The following is a 15,268-nucleotide window of genomic DNA, read 5'->3' as shown; positions in this document are numbered from 1 at the left end:
AACTCCATCTACCCCCGTTCAAGATCTCCACGTCAGGTTCGGGCTCAGGAGGGACCACCTTGGTAGAAGGAGTTGAGGAGGCTGAAGCTGCAGAAACCTTGGCCGGCGGCACCAAGGGAGGACCCTCATCCTCATCGTCAGGGGCAGGCACAATTTTGCCCTCCTCCACTACGTTGTCCACACTAAATAAGGTGAGGTCAAGCTCGGGGGCAAGAACCCAGAATTGAGCCTTTAAATTTTCATACATCTCGGTCATGCTACTCACCATGTGCTCCTAAGGCTCGGCATAATCATCTCGGGAAGATTGAAGCCTCTCCCTGATTTCTAGCAACTTGTCGTAGGTCCGGGTATAGCTCTCCTTATACTTTTTTGCAGCTTCCTCGGCCAAGTTAGCAGCGGCCTCTACCCTAGTAGCACGCTCCTTTTCCTTCTTGATAAAACCCATTTTTAGGGTTTATCCTATATAGGTTTTGAGGGTTTTTTCAATGATCTTTCACACTTATTCATATAAAAATGCATGATTTGGTGTTCCTTTCCCAATTTTGCCTCATAGATGAAAACATGCTTCTTTTGTACTGAATTAGATATATTTTAATCCTTCTCTATTACCATTCGATGCTGTGATCCATTTGTTAAGTGATTTCAGAGCTTATAGGGCAAGGATGGCTTGGAGGAGATGATAGGAGCATGCATAAAGGAAAGGAGCATGGAAATTGAAGCTTTGGAATTTCCAGCAAGGGTGCGCACGCGCACTAGCCACGTACGCGCGGATGCGCACCAAAGTGACCGGCGTGAAGTAACCGAAGCCAAGAGCTGACGTATTTAGTGGCTGAGCCAGAACCTCAAGGGACGTGCCCGCGTACTTCGCGCCTGCGCGCAGATCGCAAAAACTCCCAGGGACGCGTACGCGTGCTGTGCGCATACGCGCCGATGGCCGCACACGATTTTTTAAGAAGAAAACGTGGCCAGCGATTTCAGGCAGTTACCAACCCTATTTTGGGGCAGAGTTCTGGCGGGAGAAGCTTAAGTAGACTAAGGATTGAAGGGCTTGGGATCTATTCACTCATTAGACATATTTTCTAGATATTTTCCATTAGGTAGTTACATTTTTGTAGAGAGAGCAGCTCCAACCTCTCTCTAGGATTTCATTCTCCATTGCAATTCTCCTTTGATTTCTTGGTGAGATCAATTGCCAATTCACTTTTGCTTTGATGCAAGTTGTGGATCTACTCTTCTCCTATTCTCAATTTTGTTCTTTTGATGCTTTCACTCTAGATCTATGAATGCTTTGTTATTTTGATTTGAATTAATGAATTGAGGTATTTCCATCTTCATCCATTGTAATTGTTAGATTGTTTGGTGACTGTTGTTTGAATTCAACTCCTTTCTCTCAATTTTATAATGTCTTCTATAAATGCTCACCAAATGTTTGATGAAATGATAACCCTTTCTCTGGAGTAGAACTTTCTTACTTGGCTTAGGGGTTGAGTTATTGGAGATACTCGAGTAGTGAATATCAATTATTGATTGAAAATTGAGAATTGCTAATTGGCTTGGAGTGTACTGAAGCTAGACTTCCCAAGGGTTAGGCTAGGACTTGTGACTCAAGTTAGTTACTTTCACTTGACTTCCCTCCATCATTAGGGGTTAACTAAGTGAAGCAACACTCAATTGCTATCATAATTGAAGGAAACTACAATGATGGAACTTCCAATGCTCATCCTTGGCCAAGGCTTTTATCTTGATTGATTGTTGTTTACCTTTTTGCTAGCCTACACTCTCATACCAACTCTCAAAATCACAAAAGGCTTCCTAATCAATAATGTGCATTCTAAGGCAATTCCTAGGGAGGACGACTTGGGACTAATACTCTCGATTGAAGATTGTAGAATTGTTTGATGCAGAATTTGTGTGTTGGTTAGACTATACTCACGATTGGACTTATTACCATTTCTATACCAACATAAAAATAACGTTCATCAAAATGGCACCGTTGCCGGGGATTTGATTATGTGTGCCATGTTATTGCTTAGTGTGAATATGTGTATATGTACATACTTGCAATTTCTCTTGATTGTTTCTTTGTTTGATTGCTAGTTAGGATTGATATTTGCTTAATTCCGTTTGTTGTCATGAGCTTCATATTCCCTTTATTGTATGACGCATTCACTACCGAATCTGAGCTTAGCACCATTTGATCTGGAAATTGAAAGAAATTTGCATCACATAAGGCAAGCTCGGAGGTGGTTAGCCTTTGAGGAGGGTGAAAAGGTTTTTACCAATTCACCAACCACATCCGAAGTAGACTCCGAACCGTCATTCGAAGAAGGCACTAGTTATTCTTCCTTTGATACTACTAATACTTCTTCTCTTGATCTAGGTGCCGACACTATGGCCGCTCCAAGGAGGGTTACTCTCAAGGAAGCGGGTGCACCGGACTTTGTTCTTCAACCTCTCCATGTGCTTCAACCAAACTTGAATGCAAATTTTGAACTCGAGACCGCTTTGATTCATCTCCTACCTAAGTTTCATGGACTTCCCATACAAGATCCTATTAGGCACCTATGGGACTTTCATGGGGTGTGCTCAACAACTAGGTGAAAAGGATCCAATGAAGTTGCTATATGGTTGTTTGCCTTCCCATTCTCTCTAGAGGGAAGAGCAAAGGAGTGGTTTTACACTTTATCGAGTGATGTTATTACCAATTGGGACTTGCTTAGAAGAGCGTTCCTAGATAATTTTTTGCCCGCAGAAATGACGGACAAGCTGAGAAAAGAGATCTCTATGATTGTACAAGGTGAAACGGATACTCTATACGAGTATTGGGAGCGGTTCCGCAAACTTCTTGACTCATGTCCCAACCACATGATTGATACTCAAGTTTTGCTTAGCTATATATGCCAAGGGATGAGAGAGCAAGATAAGAATCTATTGGACGCTTTTAGCAATGGATCCTTGTCTAAGTATAGGACGGCAAAGGAGGCGTGGCAACTCATTAGCGACTTTGCCGAGTCCACTTAACATGCTAGACAGAGAATCAATTGCCCAAAGGCCGTAAATGAAGTTTTCACTAGTAGTGAGACCACCGCTCTTACCAAATCCTTGGGTGAGATGACAAACATTCTAAAGCAACTCCAATTTAGTCAACAACAACCTCAACAACAACCTCAACAACAACATCATCCTCCACCACCTCCTCAACAACATAGCCACCAATTGGTTCCCCAAAAAGTGTGTAGCATTTGTTCTTGCTATTCCCACTATACGGACGAATGTCCAAGCCTTCAAGAAGATAACACCTTGGCGGCTACCCACAACTTCTATGACCGTCCGAATCAAGGATACTACCAACAAGGCAGTAATTTCAACCAAGGGTATCCTCAACAAGGAGGCAATTTCAACCAAGGGGGTTGCAATCATAATCAAGGTTGGAAAGACAATCCCAACCAATAGAGGGAAAATTACCAACAAGGAGGGAGGGATAATGGAGGAAACCAAAGATGGAACAACAACAACTCACAAAACCAATACCCACAAAATCAACCATACCCTCAACAAAACCAAGGAAAAAATTACCAAAGCTACCAACCACCACACCAAAGACAACCACCTCAACCTAATCAACCACAAGCCCCTCAAATTACATACCCTTCCACCTCTCCCAATCAAGATGATACACTCCGGACCATTCTCCAAGGCCAAAAAGAACTTCAAACCACACTTGCCTCCGGTCTTACTGGTCTCACCTCTACTCTACAAGCTCTTGTTGCACGCATAGAATCACCTTCCACTTCCACCCCTCAAGCCTCGAGTTCTAGTGCTATTCCTTCACAACCTCTACCCAACCCCAAGGGTGGCATCAATGCCAGTACCTTGAGATCCGGAACATAATTGCAAGAAAGGAAGCAAAAAGAACCAAGCCCTATAATAGTAACTCAAGATGAGGAGGGAATTGAGATAGAAGAATTTGAAGAGGAAGAAGAGGAACAAGTGGTAGTTGAAGATGAAATCTCCCAACCACCAAATGAAGTCTCCAAGGATGAGTAGGCCTTGAAGGAAGAAATTGCTCAACCAATTCCATTTCCAACTTTAACAAGGAAAGCTAGGAAGTGCGTAGAACTTTACCCCAAAATGGTAGAGATGTTCAAGAAAGTTGAGGTAACTATTCCTCTCTTTGATGCTATCCATCAAGTACCTAAGTATTAAAAATTTCTCAAGGATTTATGTATAAACAAAGATAGAATCTATGAGTTAGAAACTATTCCATTGGGGAGTTCTATTTTGGCTTTGATGGGAGCATTGCCCAACAACTGTGATTATCCGGGCCCATGCATGGTTACTTGTACCGTAGATGGAGTTCAATTCCTTGATTGTATGTGTGATCTCGGTGCATGCGTTAGTATTATGCCTCTTTCCGTTTATCATTTATTGAAGCTACCACCAGTGAGGCGATCGGCGGCTAGGTTTGTCTTAGCGGATAAGAGCATAATAACCATGACGGGTGTGGCGGAAGACGTATTGGTGAACATAAAAGGGTTGGTATTTCCAATCGACTTTTATGTCCTTGAGATGCCATCAAGTGGATCCGAGAGGACATCATCTATCCTACTTGGGAGGCCATTTTTGAGGACTTCTAGATTCAAGTTGTATGCCCATTCGGGAACCTACTCATTCAAGATAGATGGGAGTGTCGTGAGTTTTAGCTTAGAAGAAACCATGAAGCACCCACTGGAGAACCATTCTATATTCCGGTGCGACCTAATTGACAACATTGTGGCTGAAGTGTGATGAGCGGATAATTTATACGCTTTTTGGCATTGTTTTTAGGTAGTTTTTAGTAAGTTCAAGCTACTTTTAGGGATGTTTTCATTAGTTTTTGTGTTAAATTCACATTTCTGGACTTTACTATGAGTTTGTGTGTTTTTCTGTGAATTCAGGTAAATTCTGACTGAAATTGAGGGACTTGAGCAAAACTCTGAAAAAGGCTGACAAAAAGGGCTTTCCAGCAATATATAATAGTCCATACTTTATTCGGAAATTGACGACGTAACTTGGCGTTGAACGCCAAGTTCATGCTGCTGTCTGGAGTTAAACGCCAGAAAAACGTCATGATCCGGAGTTGAACGCCCAAAACACGTCATAACTCGGAGTTCAACTCCAAGAGAAGCCTCAGCTCGTGGATTGATCAAGCTCAGCCCAAGCATACACCAAGTGGGCCCCGGAAGTGGATTTATGCATCAAATACTTACTCATGTAAACCCTAGGAGCTAGTTTATTATAAATAGAACATTTAACTATTGTATTAGATGTCTTTTGACCACGTTTCATCTTTGGTCTCAGTTTTGTTTTATTCTTCATCCTAAGAGGCTATTGATCACGTTTTAGGGGGCTGGCCATTCGGCCATGCCTGAACCTTCTACTTATGTATTTTTAACGGTGGAGTTTCTGCACACCATAGATTAAGGGTGTGGAGCTCTGCTGTACCTCAAGTTTTAATACAATTACTATTACTTTTTATTTAATTCTCTCTTATTCTTATTTCTAGATATTCATTCACACCCAAGAACATGATGAATGTGATGATTATGTGACGCTCATCATCATTCTCACCTATGAACGCACGTGATTGACAACCACCTCCGTTCTACATGCAACCGAGCTTGAATGTGTATCTCTTAGATTCCCCAACAGAATCTTCATGGTATAAGCTAGATAGATGGCGGCATTTATGAGGATCCGGAAAGTCTCACCTTGTCTGTGGTATTCCGAGTAGGATTCCGGTAATGAATGACTGTGACGTGCTTCAGACTCGCAAGTGCTGGGCGTTAGTGACAGACGCAAAAGAATCAAGGGATTCTATTCCAGTAGGAGCGGGAACCAACCAGTGATTAGCCGTGCTGTGACAGAGCGCGTGAGCGTAGTTTTCACTGCGAGGATGGGATGTAGTCTTTGGCCAGTGTGATGCCTCCAGACGATTAGCCATGCGAGTGACAGCCGCAGAGGACCATTTTCCCTAGAGGATTAAAAGTAGCCATCGTCGAACGGTGAACCCCTATACACAGCTTGCCATGGAAAGGAGTAAGAAGGATTGAGTTGAAGCAACAGGAAAGTAGGCGTTCTTGAGTCATACAGTATCTCCATGCACTTATCTGAAATTCCCACCAATGAATCTGCATAAGTATCCCTTTTATTATTTCTTTTTATTATTAATTTTTGAAATCATAAACAAATTTAATCTGCCTAACTGAGATTTACAAGGTGACCATAGCTTGCTTCATACCAACAATCTCTGTGGGATCGACCCTTACTCACGTAAGGTTTATTACTTGGACGACCCAGTACACTTGCTGGTTAGTTGAACGGAGTTGTGAATTCAACCGATGCCATAATAATGATTTCATGCAAGTACAAAAGAATATAGATCACAATTTCGTCCACCAAGTTTTTGGCGCCGTTGCCAGGGATTGTTCGAGTATGGACAACTGACGGTTCATCTTGTTGCTCAGATTAGGTAATTTTCTTCTCAAAAATCTTTTTCAAAATTTTTCTTTTATTTTTCGTTTTTTCTAACATTATTTTCGAAAAAAAATAATAAAAATACAAAAAAATTAGAAAATCATAAAAAAAAACTAAAAATATTTTGTGTTTCTTGTTTGAGTCTTGAGTCAATTTTTAAGTTTGGTGTCAATTGCATGCTTTTAAAAATTTTTCTTGCATTTTTCGAAAATCCCATGCATTCATAGTGTTCTTCATGATCTTCAAGTTGTTCTTGATAAGTCCTCTTGTTTGATCTTGATGTTTTCTTGTTTTGTGTTGTTTATTGTTTTTCATGTGCATTTTTCGTTTGTTAGAGTCCATGCATTAAAGATTTCTAAGTTTGGTGTCTTGCATGTTTTCTTTGCATCAAAAATTTTTCAAAAATATGTTCTTGATGTTCATCATGATCTTCAAAGTGTTCTTGGTGTTCATCTTGACATTCATAGCATTCTTGCATGCATTCATTGTTTTGATCTAAAAGTTTCATGCATTGAGTAATTTTGTTGTTTTTCTCTCTCATAATTAAAAATTCAAAAATCAAAAAAATATCTTTTCCTTATTTCCCTCCAAATTTTCGAAATTTTGGGTTGACTTGGTCAAAAATTTTTAAAATTAGTTGTTTCTTACTAGTCAAGTCAAAATTTCAATTTTAAATCTTATCTTTTAAAAATCTTTTTCAAAAATCATATCTTTTTCATTCTTTTTCTATTTTTCGAAAATTTTAAAAATTGTTTTTCAAAAATCTTTTTCTTATCTTTTATATCTAATTTTCGAAAATTAGCTAACAATTAATGTGATTGGTTCAAAAATTTGAAGTTTGTTACTTTCTTGATAAGAAAGGTTCAATCTTTAAATTCTAGAATCTTATCTTGTAGTTTCTTGTTAGTTAAGTCATTTTAAAAATTAACTCTTTTTCAAAATATCTTTTTCTTAAAACTTTTATCTTATCCTTTTCGAAATTTTATATTTTTCAAATTTTGATTTCAAAATATCTTATCTAACTTCTTTTCTTCTTATCTTTTTAAAATTTAATTTCAAAATCTTTTTCAATCAACTAACTAACTTTTTGTTTGTTTCTTATCTTTTTCAAAACCACTTAACTACTTTTCCCTCTTCTATTTTCGAAAATATCTCTCTCTTTTTCAAAAATTCTTTTTAATTAACTAAATGTTTCATATTTTAATTTTAATTACAATTTATCTCTAATTTTCGAAAATCACTAACCCCTTTTTAAAATTATTTTCAAAATTCCCTTCTCTTTTCTTATTCCATTTAATTATTTAATTACTAACACTTCTCTTCACCTCCCTTCATCTAAAAATCCGAATTCTTCTTCATTCTCCTACCCCCCTTCTTTTTCTACTAACATAAAGGAATCTCTGTACTGTGACATCGAGGATTCCTCTTTCTTTTCTTGTTCTCTTCTCTTTCATATGAGCAGGAACAGGGAAAAAGGCACTCTTGTTGAAATTAATCCAGAACCTGAAAGGACTTTGAAGAGGAAATTAAGAGAAGCTAAATTACATTATTCTAAAGGTAACATTTCAGAAACATTAGAACAAGAGAAGGAGATGGCAGCTGAAAATAATAATAATGCAAGGAGAATGCTTGGTGACTTCACAAAGCCAACGTCCAAGTTTGATGGAAGAAGCATCTCCATTCCTGCCATTGGAGCCAACAACTTTGAGCTGAAACCTCAGCTAGTTGCCTTAATGCAACAAAACTGCAAGTTTTATGGACTTCCATCTGAAGATCCTTATCAGTTTTTAACTGAGTTCTTGCAGATCTGTGAGACTGTAAAGACGAATGGAGTTAATCCTGAAGTCTACAGACTCTTGCTTTTCCCTTTTGCTGTAAGAGACAGAGCTAGAGTATGGTTGGATTCACAACCCAAGGATAGCCTGGAATCATGGGATAAGCTGGTCACTGCCTTTTTGGATAAATTCTTTCCTCCTCAAAAGTTGAGCAAGCTGAGAGTGGATGTTCAAACCTTCAAACAAAAAGATGGGGAATCCCTCTATGAAGCTTGGGAAAGATACAAGCAGCTGATTGGCGGACGAAATTGTGATCACTACAACTTCGTACAACTAACCAGCAAGTGTACTGGGTCGTCCAAGTAATAAACCTTACGCGAGTAAGGGTCGATCCCACAGAGATTGTTGGTATGAAGCAAGCTATGGTCACCTTGTAAATCTTAGTCAGGCAGACTCAAATGGGTATAGATGATGAATAAAATATAAAGATAAAGATAGAGATACTTATGTATTCCATTGGTGAGAATTTCAGATAAGCGAATGGAGATGCTTTGTCCCTTCCGTCTCCCTGCTTTCCTATTGTCTTCATCCAATCCTTCTTACTCCTTTCCATGGCAAGCTTATGCAAGGGTTTCACCGTTGTCAGTGGCTACCTCCCATCCTCTCAGTGGAAATGTTCAACGCACCCTGTCACGGCACGGCTATCCAGCTGTCGGTTCTCGATCGGGCCGGAATAGAATCCAGTGATTCTTTTGCGTCTGTCACTAACGCCCCGCCCTCAGGAGTTTGAAGCACGTCACAGTCATTCAATCATTGAATCCTACTCAGAATACCACAGACAAGGTTAGACCTTCCGGATTCTCTTGAATGCCGCCATCAGTTCTTGCCTATACCACGAAGACTCTGATCTCACGGAATGGCTGGCTCGTTTGTCAGGCGAGCGCTCGGTTGTCAGGCGATCAACCATGCATCGTGTATCAGGAATCCAAGAGATATTCACCCAATCTAAGGTAGAACGGAGGTGGTTGTCAGTCACACGTTCATAGGTGAGAATGATGATGAGTGTCACGGATCATCACATTCATCAAGTTGAAGAACAAGTGATATCTTGGAACAAGAACAAGCGGAATTGAATAGAAGAACAATAGTAATTGCATTAATACTCGAGGTACAGCAGAGCTCCACACCTTAATCTATGGTGTGTAGAAACTCCACCGTTGAAAATACATAAGAACAAGGTCTAGGCATGGCCGTGAGGCCAGCCTCCCAAAGTGATCAAAAGATCCAAAGATCAAAAGATTCCCAAGATCAGAAGATCAAAATACAATAGTAAAAGGTCCTATATATAGAGAACTAGTAGCCTAGGGTGTACAGAGATGAGTAAATGACATAAAAATCCACTTCCGGGCCCACTTGGTGTGTGCTTGGGCTGAGCATTGAAGCATTTTCGTGTAGAGACTCTTCTTGGAGTTAAACGCCAGCTTTTGTGCCAGTTTGGGCGTTTAACTCCCATTTTGGTGCTAGTTCCGGCGTTTAACGCTGGGAAATCTGAAGGTGACTTTGAACGCCGGTTTGGGCCATCAAATCTTGGGTAAAGTATGGACTATCATATATTGCTGGAAAGCCCAGGATGTCTACTTTCCAACGCCGTTAAGAGCGCGCCAATTGAGCTTCTGTAGCTCCAGAAAATCCACTTCGAGTGCAGGGAGATCAGAATCCAATAGCATCTGCAGTTCTTTTCAGTCTCTGGATCAGATTTTTGCTCAGGTCCCTCAATTTCAGCTAGAAAATACCTAAAATCACAGAAAAACACACAAACTCATAGTAAAGTCCAGAAAAGTGAATTTTAACTAAAAACTAATAAAAATATACTAAAAACTAACTAGATCATACTAAAAACATAATAAAAACAATGCCAAAAAGCGTATAAATTATCCGCTCATCACAACACCAAACTTAAATTGTTGCTTGTCCTCAAGCAACTAAAAATCAAATAAGATAAAAAGAAGAGAATATGCAATGAACTCCAAAAACATCTATGAAGATCAGTATTAATTAGGTGAGCGGGGCTTTAGCTTTTTGCCTCTGAACAGTTTTGGCATCTCACCTTATCCTTTGAAATTCAGAATGATTGGCTTCTTTAGGAACTCAGAATCCAGATAGTGTTATTGATTCTCCTAGTTAAGTATGATGATTCTTGAACACAGCTACTTATTGAGTCTTGGCTGTGGCCCAAAGCACTCTGTCTTCCAGTATTACCACCGGATACATACATGCCACAGACACATAATTGGGTGAACCTTTTCAGATTGTGACTCAGCTTTGCTAGAGTCCCCAATTAGAGGTGTCCAGGGTTCTTAAGCACACTCTTTTTTTGCCTTGGATCACAACTTTATTTCTTTCTTTTTTTCTTTCTCTCTTTTTTTTTTCGTTTTCTTTTCTCCCTTTTTTTTTTGTATTCACTGCTTTTTCTTGCTTCAAGAATCACTTTAATGATTTTTCAGATCCTCAGTAACATGTCTCCTTTTTCATCATTCTTTCAAGAGCCAACATTCATGAATCACAAATTCAAAAGACATATGCTTTGTTCAAGCATACATTCAGAAAACAAAAGTATGGCCACCACATCAAAATAATTAAACTGTTATAAAATTCAAAATTCATGCAATTCTTTTCTTTTTCAATTAAGAACATTGTTTATTTAAGAAAGGTGATGGATTCATAGGACATTCATAACTTTAAGGCATAGACACTAAGACACTAATGATCATAAGACACAAACATAGACAAACATAAGCATGAAAATTTCGAAAAACAGAAAAATAAAGAATAAGGAGATTAAAGAACGGGTCCACCTTAGTGATGGCGGCTTGTTCTTCCTCTTGAAGGTCTTATGGAGTGCTTGAGCTCCTCAATGTCTCTTCCTTGTCTTTGTTGCTCCTCTCTCATGATTCTTTGATCTTCTCTAATTTCATGGAGGAGGATGGAATGTTCTTGGTGTTCCACCCTTAGTTGTCCCATGTTGGAACTCAATTCTCCTAAGGAGGTGTTAATTTGCTCCCAATAGTCTTGTGGAGGAAAGTGCATCCCTTGAGGCATCTCAGGGATCTCATGATGAGAGGGGTCTCTTGTTTGCTCCATCCTTTTCTTAGTGATGGGCTTGTCCTCATCAATAAGGATGTCTCCCTCTATGTCAACTCCAACTGAATAACAGAGGTGACAAATGAGATGAGAAAAGGCTAACCTTGCTAAGGTAGAGGACTTGTCCGCCACCTTATAGAGTTCTTGGGCTATAACCTCATGAACTTCCACTTCTTCTCCAATCATGATGCTATGAATCATGATGGCCCGGTCTAGAGTAACTTCGGACCGGTTGCTAGTGGGAATGATTGAGCGTTGGATAAACTCCAACCATCCTCTAGCCACGGGCTTGAGGTCATGCCTTCTTAATTGAACCGACTTCCCTCTTGAATCTCTATTCCATTGGGCGCCCTCTTCACAAATGTCAGTGAGGACTTGGTCCAACTTTTGATCAAAGTTGACCCTTCTAGTGTAAGGATGTTCATCTCCTTGCATCATAGGCAAGTTGAATGCCAACCTTACATTTTCCGGACTAAAATCCAAGTATTTCCCCCGAACCATAGTAAGCCAATTCTTTGGATCCGGGTTCACACTTTGATCATGGTTCTTGGTGATCCATGTATTGGCATAGAACTCTTGAACCATTAAGATTCCGACTTGTTGAATGGGGTTGGTAAGAACTTCCCAACCTCTTCTTCGGATCTCATGTCGGATCTCCGGATATTCACTCTTTTTGAGTGAAAAAGGGACCTCGGGGATCACCTTCTTCAAGGCCACAACTTCATAGAAGTGGTCTTGATGCACCCTTGAGATGAATCTCTCCATCTTCCATGACTCGGAGGTGGAAGCTTTTGCCTTCCCTTTCCTCTTTCTAGAGGTTTCTCCGGCCTTGGATGCCATAAATGGTTATGGAAAAACAAAAAGCAATGCTTTTACCACACCAAACTTAAAAGGTTTGCTCGTCCTCGAGCAAAATAAGAAAGAAGAGAGTAGAAGAAGAAGAAATGAGGAAGAAGGGAATGGCTTTGTGTTCGGCCAAAGAGGGGGAGAAGTGGTGTTTAGGTTGTGTGAAAATGAAGGAGTGAAGAAGGGTTTATATAGGAGAGGGGGGCTCATGGTTCGGTCATGTATGGGTGGGTTTGGGAGGGAAGGTGGTTTGAATTTGAATGGTGAGGTAGGTGGGGTTTTATGAAGGATGGATGTGAGTGGTGAAGAGAAAGATGGGATTTGATAAGTGAAGGGTTTTTGGGGAAGAGGTGTTGAGGTGATTGGTGAATGGGTGAAGAAGTAAGAGGGTGGTGGGGTTGGTGGGGATCCTGTGGGGTCCACAGATCCTGAGGTGTCAAGGAAAAGTCATCCCTGCACCAAGTGGCAAGAAAATTTGCGTTTTGTGCCAAATCTGGCGTTAAACGCCGGGCTGGTGCCCATTTCTGGCGTTTAACGCCAGGTTCTTGCCCTTTTCTGGCGTTCAACGCCAGTCTGGTGCCCCTTTCTGGCGTTAAACGCCCAGAATGGTGCCAGACTGGGCGTTAAACGCCCAACTGCTAGCCTTACTGGCGTTTAAACGCCAGCAACATCTTCCTCCAGGGTGTGCTATTTTTCTTTCTGTTTTTCATTCTGTTTTTGCTTTTTCAATTGATTTTGTGACTTCTCATGATCATCAACCTACAGAAAACATAAAATAACAAAGGGAAATAGATAAAATATAGTAAGATTGGGTTGCCTCCCAATAAGCGCTTCTTTGATGTCAATAGCTTGACAGTGGGCTCTCATGGAGCCTCACAGATGCTCAGAGCAATGTTGGAACCTCCCAACACCAAACTTAGAGTTTGACTGTGGGGGTTCAACACCAAACTTAGAGTTTGGTTGTGGCCTCCCAACACCAAACTTAGAGTTTGACTGTCGGGGCTCTGTTTGACTCTGTCTTGAGAGAAGCTCTTCATGCTTCCTCTCCATGGTGATAGAGGGATATCCTTGAGCCTTAAACACAAAGGACTCCTCATTCACTTGAATGATCAGTTCACCTCTATCAACATCAATCATAGCCTTTGCTGTGGCTAGGAAGGGTCTGCCAAGGATGATGGATTCATCCATGCACTTCCCAGTCTCTAAGACTATGAAATCAGCAGGGATGTAATGGTCTTCAATTTTCACCAGAAGATCCTCTACAAGTCCATAAGCTTGTTTTCTTGAATTGTCTGCCATCTCTAGTGAGATTCTTGCAGCTTGCACCTCAAAGATCCCTAGCTTCTCCATTACAGAGAGAGGCATGAGGTTTACACTTGACCCTAAGTCACACAGAGCCTTCTTGAAGGTCATGGTGCCTATGGTACAAGGTATTGAAAACTTCCCAGGATCTTGTCTCTTTTGAGGTAATTTCTGCCTAGACAAGTCATCCAGTTCTTTGGTGAGCAAAGGAGGTTTGTTCTCCCAAGTCTCATTTCCAAATAACTTGTCATTTAGCTTCATGATTGCTCCAAGGTATTTAGCAACTTGCTCTTCAGTGACATACTCATCCTCTTCAGAGGAAGAATACTCATCAGAGCTCATGAATGGCAGAAGTAGGTCCAATGGAATCTCTATGGTCTTATTTTGAGCCTCAGATTCCCATGGTTCCTCATTGGGGAACTCAGTGGAGGCCAGTGGACGTCCATTGAGGTGTTCCTCAGTGGCGTTCACTTCCTCTCCTTTCTCTCCAGATTCGGCCATGTTGATGGCCTTGCACTCTCCTTTTGGATTTTCTTCTGTATTGCTTGGAAGAGTACTAGGAGGGAGTTCAGTAATTTTCTTGCTCAGCTGTCCCACTTGTGCCTCCAAATTCCTAATGGAGGACCTTGTTTCAGTCATGAAACTTTGAGTGGTTTTGATTAGATCAGAGACCATGGTTGCTAAGTCAGATTGGTTCTGCTTAGAATTCTTTGTCTGTTGCTGAGGAGATGATGGAAAAGGCTTGCCATTGCTAAACCCGTTTCTTCCACCATTATTGTTGTTGAAACCTTGTTGAGGTCTCTGTTGATCCTTCCATGAGAAATTTGGGTGATTTCTCCATGAAGAATTATAGGTGTTTCCATAGGATTCTCCCATGTAATTCACCTCTTCCATTGAAGGGTTCTCAGGATCATAAGCTTCTTCTTCAGATGAAGCATCCTTAGTACTGCTTGGTGCATTTTGCATTCCAGACAGACTTTGAGAAATCAAATTGACTTGCTGAGTCAATATTTTATTCTGAGCCAATATGGCATTCAGAGTATCAATCTCAAGAACTCCTTTCTTCTGATTAGTCCCATTGTTCACAGGATTCCTTTCAGAAGTGTACATGAATTGGTTATTTGCAACCATTTCAATTAGTTCTTGAGCTTCTGCAGGCGTCTTCTTCAGATGAAGAGATCCTCCAGCAGAGCTATCCAATGACATCTTGGACAGTTCAGAGAGACCATCATAGAAAATACCTATGATGCTCCATTCAGAAAGCATATCAGAGGGACACTTTTTGATCAATTGTTTGTATCTTTCCCAAGCTTCATAGAGGGATTCTCCTTCCTTCTGTCTGAAGGTTTGGACTTCCACTCTAAGCTTACTCAATTTTTGAGGTGGAAAGAACTTTGCCAAGAAGGCATTGACTAGCTTTTCCCAAGAGTTCAGGCTTTCTTTAGGTTGTGAGTCCAACCATGTCCTAGCTCTGTCTCTTACAGCAAAAGGGAATAGCATTAGTCTGTAGACCTCAGGGTCAACCCCATTAGTCTTGACAGTGTCACAGAATTGCAAGAATTCAGCTAAAAACTGATGAGGATCTTCCAATGGAAGTCCATGGAACTTGCAATTCTGTTGCATTAGAGAAACTAATTGAGGCTTAAGCTCAAAGTTGTTTGCTCCAATGGCAGGGATAGAGATGCTTC

At 40.5% G+C, this 15,268-nt stretch overlaps 1 non-coding gene across 1 annotated transcript; it reads left to right on the top strand.

Annotated features, from left to right (window-relative positions):
* The first annotated feature begins 14,840 nt into the window (after window positions 1–14,840).
* LOC130958338 (small nucleolar RNA R71) lies at window positions 14,841–14,948 on the top strand. Its single transcript, XR_009077466.1, has one exon. It is a non-coding gene; the product is annotated as a small nucleolar RNA R71 (small nucleolar RNA).
* The last annotated feature ends 320 nt before the right edge of the window (window positions 14,949–15,268 follow it).

Source organism: Arachis stenosperma, chromosome 10 (genome assembly GCF_014773155.1).
Source record: "Arachis stenosperma cultivar V10309 chromosome 10, arast.V10309.gnm1.PFL2, whole genome shotgun sequence".
Lineage (NCBI taxonomy): Eukaryota > Viridiplantae > Streptophyta > Magnoliopsida > Fabales > Fabaceae > Arachis > Arachis stenosperma.
This window is presented reverse-complemented; position numbering and strand designations above follow the sequence as displayed.